The 13,163-nt window shown below is 40.3% G+C and overlaps 1 protein-coding gene across 10 annotated transcripts in view; it reads left to right on the forward strand.

The window, feature by feature from the left end:
- Positions 1–490: 490 nt before the first annotated feature.
- Positions 491–13,163, forward strand: part of Phc2 (polyhomeotic homolog 2) — a 90,794-nt gene continuing 78,121 nt past the window's right edge. For 5 of the 10 annotated variants that reach the window (XM_090335287.1, XM_090335289.1, XM_090335290.1 and 2 more), the window contains exon 1: positions 721–1,317. The gene's annotated coding sequence lies outside the window, so the exon portion shown is untranslated. Of the gene's footprint in view, positions 581–720; positions 1,318–13,163 lie in introns of those variants that run through there. The other 5 variants (XM_090335295.1, XM_090335296.1, XM_090335288.1 and 2 more) reach the window with 4 other exon arrangements.

Below are 13,163 nucleotides of genomic sequence, written 5' to 3' on the forward strand. Positions count from 1 at the left end.
CCTGGGTGCTGTTGTGTGACTTTGAGTGAAGGACCTACCCTGAGCCACCCCTTTCCCCACTACCAAGTGATGATCATAGTTAAAGATATCACAGGGTTCCCTCAAGAATCATAGTCTACAGAAAGTGTTAGGAACATAGGTTTTTGTTGTACTCGATGAGTGCTGAATCTGAACCTCTCAGGCTGAGTCCAATTCAGCCCCTCTGGGGTCACCACACGAAGCTCAGGTAGGGGACAGGCTCCTAGGGGAGCCAATGGGCTTCAATGCCTCCCAGCTCCTCTACCCCCACTCCGTGCCCCGCCCGGCTAGCCGTTGCCATGGCTACCGGTTCAGGCCCGGAGCAGTATGGGGGGCGTGTCCAGCCCAATCCCCGCCTTCCGAGAATGACCATTGGCTGAAGCGGACACGTGACGCGCCCCGCTATGCTAATATATGGTAATCAACCCCACGCCCCTCCTTCCCGGGCCGCGTCCGAGTAGCCGGCAGGGTGTGCGGCGCGGAGCCGAGGGGGCGGGCTGAGGGGCGGCCCCCGGGAGAGACCGGGCCAGGTGGAGGAGGAGCAGCGCGGAGGCGACCGCAGGTAACGGGCGGGCGGACGGGCGGGCGCGTGCGCGCTGGGGCGGGCTGGCGGCGGTCGGACGGCGGCGCGCGCCCGCGGTGTGTGTGTTGGGGGGACACCCGGCGCCGCTCTGCCGGCTTAACCCTTTGGGCACCTAGCTGTCACGGCGCGGCCCGGCGCGGCGGTTGGCGTCTGGCCGGGCCGCGCGGAGGCCGGGACGAGGGGGTGGGCACGGACAGGCTGGCGAAGAGGACCTAGCCACGGTGAAGAGTGACGGCGAGCTGTGAGGCTGGAGACCCTGCGGTCGCCAGCTCTGCTTTCGGTGGGGGGAGACGCGTAGCGCCCTCCCCTCTTCCCCCGCCCCCCTCCCCCGGCCTCTCCGAGCCCCGCCGCCGCCGCCGCCGCCGCTCAGCCCGGGGCCCGACGCGGCCTGCGTCTCCTCCGCTGTCCTGTCCCGCAGAGTGCGGGGAGCCTGGGGCCTAACCACACGGCCACCCCCTCCTCAGCCGGGGCCTGACAGCCCGGCCGCAGCCGCGCGTGACCCGGAGCCCAGCCTGGGGGTGGGGTGGGGACGGAGGACACCCAGCCGAGCACACGGTCCTGGCGGGAGCCCGAGGTCTGAGGAGGAGGGATGGCCCAGGGAGCCGCGGGCCCCTTGTTGTGTGTGCGGGGTGATGATGACCTTACACCCGTGAGGAAAGGTCACTGCTGGACACCTGGATCGGGTCGGTCATGTGCAGAGGAAGCGCCTGTTTAACGTGAGTCTCCAGCCAGTTTCTTACAAGAGGAGATGTAAATCCTTGTCCCCTTCTAAGGTCTGCCACCGGGAGTGTTGGCTTTTAATCAGTCCCCTCCCCCCACGTCGCGAACACGAGCGGCGGCTTTGGACTCCCGACGTAATTTAGCCTTTCGCTAACAATGGTTGGGATAAGAGATGAGCCATTAACTGGAAGCGTGCCCTGGGAGGCTGAAGGTGTGAGGGAAAAGGTTTCTGCCACCAGTGGGAATGAAAAGCCAACAAGTTCCAGTTATAGCTGTAGGCTTTCCTTCTCCGGTCTAAACCTATTTCTTCAAAATCAGCAAGTGTGAATATACTTGAAAAGGATCAAATTGCGGGTGTGGGGGGGGCAGGTTTGCAAATGAAGCACAGATGAATGCTTCCACGTCTTTTATCATGGCCACAGCAAACACTTGGGGGTATGCCAGACACCCAGACAACTATGTCTTAAGAATGCATAAAATGAAGAAGAGAAAATTAGCCCTTGTACTCGAGGAGTAGTGGAAGAGATGAAACTGTTGGTGTAAGTGACAACAGCCTAATAGATGTGTATATAAAGAAATTTGGAAACACAGAAGAGGAAGCAATTCATTGTCTAGAACAGTGTAGGCTTTCCAGAGAACACAAGGTCTTGAAGGGTAAGTAGGAGTGTGCCTTGCAAGGAAGGTTTGAAAGACAGGCTCACCAAAGCAGAAGGATTTGTGAATTCAGACAATTTAAAAGAATAGTATCCCTAGGGAATAGCCTTTTTGCCCCCCCCCCTCCCTTTGTAACATACCTTTCCAAAAGTTATCTCTATTCCTATGACAATTTTAGGTAGTATTTCCCTTCTTATTGTTTTTTTTTTCTCTCCTGTATTTTACACTTACCACTTTTTTTTTCATGGAAGAGTCCCAATAACCAGTAGAAAAGGGGGTAGTTTTCAGGTCGGGGCCTGAAAACGGGGCACAGTATTTTAGTAGCAGAGGCTGCATCTTAGGAAGGCATAGAAAAATAGAAAGTGCAGGTCAGAGCCAGGAACTATGCTGAAGGGAAATGAGCAACAAGATGAGAACTGGAAGGATCTGATTAAGAGGATTGGACTGTGTGGTGGATCAGGGGAAGCAGTTTGAGAGAGAGCATGAATCATGATAGAAGGATGAAAACCCCTCTTACATAGTGCCAGATGTATAGGACAGCACCATCTCCTCTATAGAAAACTCCAATGCCTCCTTCTTTTGGTTGTCTCTCCCACCTCAAATCCTATCCTCTTGATCATAATTACTGCCCATGATTTGCTTTGATAAGGTTTATTCTTACTGAGGTCTTAGGTACCAGAGCAGGGAAAACCTTGTTTTGTTGTGCCATAGCATCTATCTCCGAAACTATAAATAGTTCATTTTACCTCAGAGGCTGTCAAATAGCCAGCCTATTTTTACTTTCTGGTCATTTGGAAGGCAGCTTTGCTTGCCACAGTACAACTCAACTTCCTGGTCACTGGTAATAGCATAAGGATGGGCACACAAGTGGAAAGGTAGGTCTTCACCCAGAATACACTTAATGTTTAAATCAGACATTTCAGCTTTATGAGAAGCTAAATGTTAAATATCTTGAGGCAGTACTGGAACTTTTCAGTGGATATGCCCTTTAAGTGTTTGGGAATGCGTGCATAGATATGGGGGAGACATAGGGTCAAAAGAGGGAAGTCAAGGTGTCTTAGATGGAGAAGCTAATGAAAGCTATATGGATAAGTAAATTCACCAATGTCTTTTTCAGTTTCTTTCCTCATTGTTTTATAGTTGTCATTATAGAGATCTTTTGCTTCCTTGGTTAAGTTTATTCTAATTTTTTTTAGGATAGGCACTCATAAAGTTCACTTTTAGAACTGCCTTTGCTGTATATCAAAGGTTCTGATAAGTTATGGTTTTATTTTCATTTGCTTTTATAATTTTTTAAAATTTCCTCCCTAATTTCTTAAGTTACAGACTAATAATTTAGCAGTTTATTGTTCAATCTCCATATGTATGTGTGTGTGTGTGTGTGTGTGTGTGTGTGTGTGTGTGTGTGTGTAGTTTGTATGGTTTCTGTTGCTATTGAGTTTTAATTCCATTCTGCTCCAATAAGGCACAAGAAATAATTTCCATTTTTGTTATTTGTTAATACTTTATGTGATCTTTTTGGGGAAAAGTTGCATAGGCTGCTGAGCAAAGTGCATAATCTGCAGATGTCAGATGTGATATGCTATAGATATTTATTAAATCCATTTGATCTGTAGTGTAGTTTAACTATAAAGTTTGTTGATTTATTTTACATAAATGATCAATCAATAAGAATAGGCACTAAACGCCACCCATTATTTTGTATCTGGATTTATCTGTCCAGTAGTGTTTGTTTCATGAATTTGAGTATATTAACATTCTGTACACATATTTGCAATCACCCTATCTTCTTGATGGATTATTCCCTTTATGAATATATAGTGACCTTCTTTGTCTCCTCTGATTAATATTGACTTAAAGTGTAGCTTGTTAGATAAGGATTTACCTACTTCTTCTTGCTTTCAGATGCCATTTTCTTGGAATATCATGTTCATTTCTTCTACTTTAAAAATCTGCATGACTTTGTCAGTGAGTTGAATTTCTTGTAGATAGTACCATTTTTTTTAAATCCCTTTAGCCATTGGGTACCTTTTAATTGAAGAGTTAAGACTATTTACATTTAGGGCAATTATGGGAAGGAATGAACTAATTTTTCCTTTATTTATAAGGTTTCCTGAGTTTATAAAATTTGTTCTTTCTCAGTTTTTATTTGTCCATCAGTTCTTTTTTATTAAAAGATTTTATTAACACTGATTGTTTATATCATATTTCATATGTCAAGTTTAACAGACAAGTATTCAAGAATGAAATCTCTATATGTAATCACTGGCACATAAATTTAAGAACAAAATTAAAATTAAGCTGAGTCTGTGTGTGTCATAGATACATATCAATCTATATATCAATATGTCTATAGAATATATATCCCATCAGATTTATATGTCTATATAGTTATATTTATATCTCCAAGTTCATGTCAATGGCCTTGAGTATCCTAATATTGAGTCATTGCTCTGTACTGTTTGGATCTAATATCCACATATCAAGGAGACAATGTGCCTTTTGTTCCTTTGATCTTGGCTTATCTCGCTTAACATGATTTGCTCTAGTTTCATCCACTCCCCAGTGAGTGCCATTATTTTATCTTGTCTGTTGGCTATGTAGAATTCCATTGTATATACATACCACATTTTTTTTATCCATTCATCTGTAGTGGAACATCTGGGTTTCCATTGCTTGGCTATTGTGAATAGTACATCGATGAACAAGGCTGTGCAGGTGTCCTTATCATATCCTGGGTTATGATTCTCAGGGTAGATGCCTAGGAGTGGTATGGCTGGGTCATAGGGAAGGTCTGTTTTTAGTTTTTTGAGGAACCTCCAAACTACTTTCCAGAGTGGTTATACCAGTTTACATTCCCATCAGCAGTGCAACAAGGTTCCTCTTTCTCTACATCCTTGCCAGCATTTGTTGTTGTCTGAATTCAGAATATTGGCTATTCTAATTGGGATAAGGTGGTATCTTAGGGTTGTTTTTATGTACATTTCCTTCATGACCATGAATTGTCCATCAATTTTTTAGTGAGATTTCCCAAGCTCTCCTGCTTGTGTCTTCTCCTCCTCTCCTTCCCCCCCGTTCCCCTCCCCCTCCTCTCTCCTCTTCTTCCTCCTCCTCTTCTTCTTCTGTGTGTAGTATTCCTTTAACTATTTTCTTTAATCCTGGGTTAGAGGTCATGAATTGTTTTAGTTCATGCTTATCATAGAAGACTTTTATTTATCATTTGATTTTAATGAATAATCTGATTTGAGAGAGAGAGACAGTGTGTGTGTGTTTCTGTGTGTCTGTGTGTGTGTCTGTGTGTTTTGATTGACAACTATTTGTTTCAGAACTTGAAATGCATCAGTCCATGCTCTCCTGACCTTTTAGGGTTTCAGCAAGAGGTCTCTGCCTTGCTAATAGAATTGCCTTAGTATGAAACTTGGCACTTCTCTCTTGCAGTTTTCAGTATTCTTTCTTTGTTATGTTTACTTGGCATTTTAACTGTTTTATAGTATAGCTAGGCTTTTAAATACCTCATGTGCATGGATGCCCATTTCCTTAATTTGATGAAATTTCTTCTGTAATTTCATTAAATGCATTTTCTGTGCCTTTAGTCTGTATCACAGTGCCCTCTTCCACACAACAGATTTCTAGGTTTTGTTTCTTAAACATATTTCAGAGGTCTTGTGTTTGTGGTCATAATGGATTTTCTTTTTTATTATTGCCTAAATGTCAATTCATTAGCATGTCTTCAGTCCCTGATATGCTTTCTTCAACTGGTCTAACCTATCCGTACTTTTCATCAAGATTTTACTTGGACTTTATTTCCAAGGTTTCCAATTGATTTTGTTTTTATTTTCAGAATCTCTCTTTACTGAGTTTCTCATCCAAATTATTGAAATTTTATTCAGGTCTTTAATTAGCTTCAATTTCTAAAACTATGCTTTGAACATATGAGGTCTTCAATAAATGGTTTTGAATGCACTGAAGAATAATTCCCACTTTTATATATTTTCACTCTGTTCTTCAGAAAAGTTAGGTGTACTATATTGTTTCTAGGTATTCTACACTGTTCCAGGTTAAATACAACTCTTCATCTCCCCATTGATAGGCTTATGTGTTGTAGTTATTGGAGATAAAAATGTAAAGTATTTCTTTTTTTTTCTTTTTACTAGTCCTGGGGCTTGAATTCAGGGCCTGGGCCCTGTCCTTGGGCTTTCTCAAGGCTAATGCTCTACCACTTGAGCCACAGTACCACTTCTGGCTTTTTCTGTGTATGTGGTACAGAGGAATAAAACCCAGGGTTTCGTGTATGCTAGGCACACACTCTACCACTAGGCCACACTTCTGGCCAAAAAAAAAAAAAAATGTAAAGTGTTTCTTATGTCAAAAACTATATAAAGCTGAACTATTTGAAGCCTTAAATTTGGTGATACATTTCCCTGTAAGCCAAGCTATGTAGGAAGCAGAGATTGAGAAGATCACAGACCAAGGCCAGTCCCAGCAAAAATTCACCATAACTCCATCTCAACCAATGAAAGCTGGTAAGCATAAATAAAAATATTAAACCAGATACTGGTGATTCACTCCTGTAATCCTAAGTACATAGGAGACTAAGAGCTAAGGATCAGGGTTTGAAGCCATCCTGGACAGGAAAGTCTGTGAGACTCTTATCTCCAGTAAACTATTTAGAAAAAGCCAGAAGCAACATTATGACTCAAGTGGTAGAGCACTAGCCTTGAGAAAAAGAATCTCAGGGACAGCACCCAAGCCTTGATTTCAAGCCCAGCATGCATGCACACGCGAGCGTGTACACACACACACACACACACACACACACACACACACACAGGAACATCATAGTCCAGGCTGACCCAGGCATGAAGTGTAAGACCATATTCAAAACCTAACTAAAAGCCTGCCTTTAGTTGTAGAGTGCCTGCCTAGCAAGTACCCCTGAACCAGAAGAGAGAGAGAGAGAGAGAGAGAGAGAGAGAGAGAGAGAGAGAGAGAGAGAGAGAGAGAGAGAGAGGGGTGGGGGGGAAGGAAGGAAGGAAGGAAGGAAGGAAGGAAGGAAGGAAGGAAGGAAGGAAGGAAGGAAAAAATGAAAAGCAAAAGAAGACTACTTGACAACTCACCTACTCTAGTGAGGACTTCTTAACCTCTGTAATTCTCTGTTCCATTCTTAGTCCAAAATATATTCTGGCCCTAAAAGTCATGGTGTTAAAGTCAACATTGGTTCATTGTTCATATATTTGACTTTACACTTTGGAAATCAGGGTCTGTATCTAGCTTACTTAATGCTATAGCCCCGATTCCACAAACTAATAGCTGCTTAATAAATATAGGTGAATTAATTAATGAAACCCCACTATTGATAATTCATGACCCACATAGTTATCTAGGTCCTGACCTCTGATCACATAGAGCCTTGTTTGATTTCTCCATTTCACATGGCCTGGATTTTCCATCTTGGTTCTTGACTCCTCTAATCAGGGCTTTTTCAGAGCTCTCTTGTTTACCAAAAACTAAGATACCATTCTAATGAATAATATTGTTCATATTCCCTTAGGAAAGTATTTTTTTGTCTACACCCAGAAATATCTACCACCTATATTAAATCTATTTTAAACTATTTGAACTAAAGAGAATTGTATTTAAAAATCTAAATCAAGTGAATTTCTGTCAAAACCAGAGTCTACAATTTTTGTGAGTCTATTAGACTGATTGACTTGTAAAACTTCAGCAATTCAATATACATTAGTTTTTATACCAACTTGTAAATCAAAGGAAAGGAGGGAATTGAGTGTGTAAATATGGTTGCCAGGGCAACTTCTCTTGACAGAAGAGAGAACCTCACAGGAATTTATACAGGCCCCAAGAAGCAATGTAACCTGATCTTCCTCTGTTCTTTCTGCTGAGGGAAGAAGACATGAAAATACAGACACAGTTAAAGGAGGCTTGAGCATCTCAAAAGACTTGAGTATACTATTGGGAGCAAACGCTGGCTATCCTAAGCAGAGCTCCTTTTGAGAAACTATCTGTAGATGCAGAGCTTTTATGACTCCATCTCTGATATATATTACTTTAATTTAATAATTATTTATTAGCACTTTATAAATGGTCCATTGCCTCAAAAGGAAGCTGATTGTGTAAAGCGTTTGGTAACAGCTTGAAGATAATTGTATTATGCCTAGCAGATAACCCCATGAATTTCCCAGTTTGTTTTTTTGAATAGAATGATATGAACTTAATTAAATATTTCATGTTTTAAAATGTTGTTTCTTTAGAAAAAAACATAGCACAAATGTATTTTATGTTTCTATTTTTTTGTTATCATTCTTGTGAAAAATCTAGCTAATTGATTCATCCAGCCATATCCAAGGTAGATGTTCATCTAGTAAGACTGTCATCTTTTTTGTAGATATAGAACTAATGAAGGGTAAATTTATCACCTTGGTAGCTAAAATTACCAATCCTTATTTTAGTTACAGTTAGTGATCTAATATGAGTATTACCAAGGTATCCTGAAAGCTTAGAGGAATGAGCTCTTAACCCTGCTAAGAAATATTAGCTAAATGATGGTTCAAGGTCCTAGAATCTTGGGTAAAAGGTGTGATTGAAATATGGAATGCTAAATATGGGACACTATATCTGAAGACTGCCCTCCAGTGTCTCCTTTCTTTTTCTCCCTTTTCCTTTGTGTTTAGTTACAAACACAAAATAAAAATTAAAATGAAATAAAATAAAATAAAGCTTGCATTCATCACACACACACACACACACACGCACATGCACACACGCAATCTCTATTTTCTTCAACTTTCTGTGCTCCCATCTTCTTCTATATGCGGAGGATAATCACCGGTCCTTCCTCAAAGAATCACAGAAATAAACTGGGAGAGAGCAAGGGAAGGGGTGACATTGTCTAAAAAGAAATGTACTCATTACTTGACTTATGTAACTGTAAACCCCTCTATACATCACCTTTATTGTAACAATTACAGAATTATAGAAAAAAGATGGATTAACTCAGGAAGATATATAGTAATCCATGTCTAAGTTTTACCTTTTATTCCTGAGATCTCCTGGATAGTGGAGCTGCTTTAAAGGAACTAGAGATGTATAGAGGTGTAATAACTTAGCTAAAGTTGTACAGTAGTAAGTTTGGGCACAGATTGTTCTCATCTTTAATTTAGCACTGATGTTTTCCATTCTACTTAACAAAAGAAAAAGAAAGAATAAGAGGAGGAAGCTTGGCTTTTGGAACATTTTGAAATAGAAATTACTTCTCAGAAGACACTAAAAATAAACCTGAAAATGGAATTTTTTCTCGAAGCTAGATGTGAGAAATGCTTGGGGAGGGGTAGAATATAAAATAGCAATGTCATTTGGGTCAGATTTATAGTATATACATCCCCAAACCTTGTCTCTGATCATGTTGGAGGGTAACATCATAGCTGCCAACTGTGACAGACCTAATTACAAGGAAGAGCTAACCACATCGCTCACTGACTTTTAGCATCCTCCTGTGTCTTTTCACCTGAGCATTTTAAACTTCATGTTTTTTTTTTAAATTTCACAGTCTTGTTTATCTAACAAGCATTTTCAAAACTTTCTTACCTATTGAAGTAGGAGAGTAAAGAAAAATAGCTAGGACCTAATATAGAACTCTAGAAGCACCTTAAGAAAGACAGGCATGAACACCTTCATTATGGCACTATAGCTAGTGATATGAGTATTACCAAGGGATCTTGAAAGCTCAGAGGAGGGATCTCTAAGAAATGTTAGGAATATTTTTCTAGAGGGAGTGATGTTTGAGATGGTTGGCTAAGGATAAGGAGGTCTTTCTCAGGAAGACAGGAAGCAGTATATGTACAGTTGGGGTATCTAAGGGAAAGAATACATATGGCAAGCCCAAACAACACAACATGGCAATGCAGTATTGAGTAGGCTAGTTATTTAACAAGGTGTCAATTCCCAAAAGGCTTAGTTTACCATACTAAGAAATTTGGACTTCTATTGGAGGCTATAGAGCTGTTCTAGCTCAAAAGTAACATGATCAGATTTGCTTTTAGGAAGATCAGCAATGTGGAAGATGGTATGGATAAGAGTGAGACTAAAGCTGGGCATGGTGGCTCCGGCCTGTAATCCTACCTACTCAAGAGGCTGAGATCTGAGGATCTCGGTTCAAAGCCAGCCTGGCCACTAAAGACCATAAGATTCTTATTTCCATTTAACCACTAGAAAAGTGGAAGTGATGCTGTGGTTCAAGGGGTAGGGTGGTAGCCTTGAGCTAAAGAGCTCAGGGACAATGCCCAGGCCCGGGGTAGGGTGGTAGCTTTGAGATGAAGAGATTAGGGACAGCACCCAGGCCTAGAGTGCAAGCCCCATGACCAACAACAACAATAACAAAAAGAGTGAGACTAGAAACAGAATCATTCAGTTAAGAAAGGAACTTATAATTCAACTCTTACCCATGTAGATCCTAATGCAGAAAATAATTTCAGGATGAGACGTAGGTAAGAGACTAGCAGAATTTTATTTAATAATCAAGGAGAAAAATGAAAGATATATTCCAAAGACCGGGCGGGTAATAAGAGGAACACAGTAAGTAGCTTTTTAACATTAGAGATATTAATACTAGGCAAAGTAGGGTAGGAGGTTTTGCTTAAACATTCCTGTAGATAATAGTTCCCTTGTTCTGGGAACATTTCAGTCATTCTAGCTACAAGGTTTTGACATTATCAGTTCTTCCCAGAAACATCAGATCTTGGTTAATTTTACTCAATTCGGGTGGTTGTTACATAGATGGTTGTTTTTCTTCCACAAACATGTCTTCAATCAAAGGAGTATTTTATTGAACATTTTTTCTTAAGATAAGTGGTTTTCTTCAAGATATACTTGCTTAGTAACTAGGGCATATTAATCATCTTGGCAAGGTCAAAGTGTTGTTTCTCTACAGTATGCTACAGCTTAGTAGGGGAGTAGATGAACAAAAGAAAAATGCATGCCCATGCTCCTGCTCACACTATCTGTTAATACAATGCTTATTTCTGGCTTCTAGCTACTGGTTCTCCTCCCTTTGGTCTGTAATCTGTCTTGCCTTGTGGAGTGACTATCTAGTGTGAACAAGGCCCCAGTTCAAACTCCTGAATGGAGAAAACCAAAAAATTCTCATGTAAGACATGACTTTGAGCTAGTTGCTGGTAGCTAACACCTGGATACTCGAGAGGCTGACATCTGAGGATCACAGTTAAAAGCCAGCCCGGACAGAAAAGACCATGAGACTCTGATCTCCAATTAACTGCCAAAAAGCTGAAAGTACAGGGATAGAGGTCTAACTCAAATGGTTGAATGCCAGCCTTGAATGAAAATGTCAAACAAGAACATGATGCCCTGAGTTCAAACTCCAGTACTGCCTTCCTCAAAGACATAGCTTTTGAATAGGTAAAAAGTAGATCTGTATTTAAAGAAACATAGTCTATCTAGATAAATCAAAACAGATTTAAGAAATTTTTATTTTTCCCATATGACTGTGTCATATGATTAGAGACTAATTCACTGTTATAGAATTGTAAGAGACTGAAGATGAATTTCAGAGTAAGGCTAAGACAGAGGAGTTGTGTTTATTGAAGAGCCTGGCTGCTCACAGTTGTAACTTGTTACTGAGTCCAAGCTGTATATCCATTAACTGCCTAACAGTTTTCATTAGTGATCTCCAGTGTTTAAATGATTGTTTTTGATGCCTCACCCCAGTTTTCAAATAGGAAGTAAAGCACTCAGAAACAGTGAGAGAAAGACTGAAACTAAAGTAACAAGATTAGACACATTAATTGCAATCTCATTAACCATTGACAATTTGACACCAGAATTAACATTTCTCTCCATATTCTTGCTGACTACACTGAAAATAAGTGAGGCTAATTGTAAAAAACATTTTTGAGCCAAAATATATAGGACAATAAGTTAAACTCAATTATTATGTATCTGTAGTATATGATGTGTGATTTGTGGTGTATATGTGTGTGCTTGTGTGTGAGAGAGTTATACAAATATGTATGTAATTATTTATGTCTGTATGTCATAGATATTTCGATCTTTATATCAACTCAGTAAATTCAGTCTTTAGGTGTATATATTAGGTATTTAATGGAAAATCTGAGATCTAGAGATACTAAGTGATATATTCAAGTTTTTCTGCTATGCTGTACTATCTCTTATAGTGCCACACAGCATTAACCTCATTGGCACCATAATTCAGCTGTTGGTAAACCATGAGTACAACCTTGGGTCCTAGTCATGCTCTCTGGGCCACAAGAGGCATTGCTAGATAGCATCAGATAAATAATCATTTCCTTCTCTAGAAAAGCAGCTTCATAATCTACTGCAGTGGATCAAAACAATAATAAAACTGTGAAAATAGCTTTATAGGCCAACTTAACTGAAAAAGTTAAATTAGCTATTAAAAATTAATTTAACTGGGGCTGGGAGTTTGGCCTAGTGGTAGAGTGTTTGCCTAGCATGCACGAAGACCCGGGTTCGATTCCTCAGTACCACATACATAGAAAAAAGCCAGAAATGGTGCTGAGGTTCAAGTGGTAGAGCTCTAGCCTTGAGAAAGTCCAAGGACAGTGCTCAGGCCCGGAGCTCAAGCCCAGAACTGGAAAAAAAAATTAATTTAACTGTTGCATACCCAACACCACATCATCCCACCCCCTGCAACCTCACCAACATTTGTTGTTAGTTTCTTCATAGTTGCCATTCTGACTGGGTCGAAATGGAATCTCAGGGGTTTTTCATTTGCATTTCCCTTATGGCTAAGGTTACTTCTTGTACTTATTGGCTGTTCATACTTCTCTTTTGAGAAGTGCCTATTCATTTCATTTGCAAATTTGTTAATTATTTGGTCTTATAGCATCTAATTTTTGTAGCTCTTCAAATAGTCTGGATCTATCCAGAGTATTTAAATCTAATGAATAACTGGCAAAAAGTTTTCTGTCATTCTGTGGATTTTCTCCTTATTCCTGTGATTATTTCCTTTGCTATGCAGAAGCTTTTAAATTCGATGCAGTCAATTATTATTATCTGAATAATTATAGCCCTCTTCAGAAAACTTTTGCCCATGCCTATACCAACAAATGTTTTTCCCTTTTTTTGTAGTAGTAGTAGTCGTCGTAGTTCCAAATATTCAGATCTTCTAGTAAGA

This window comes from Megascapheus bottae, chromosome 6 (genome assembly GCF_031878675.1).
Source record: "Megascapheus bottae isolate mThoBot1 chromosome 6, mThoBot2.hap1, whole genome shotgun sequence".
NCBI lineage: Eukaryota > Metazoa > Chordata > Mammalia > Rodentia > Geomyidae > Megascapheus > Megascapheus bottae.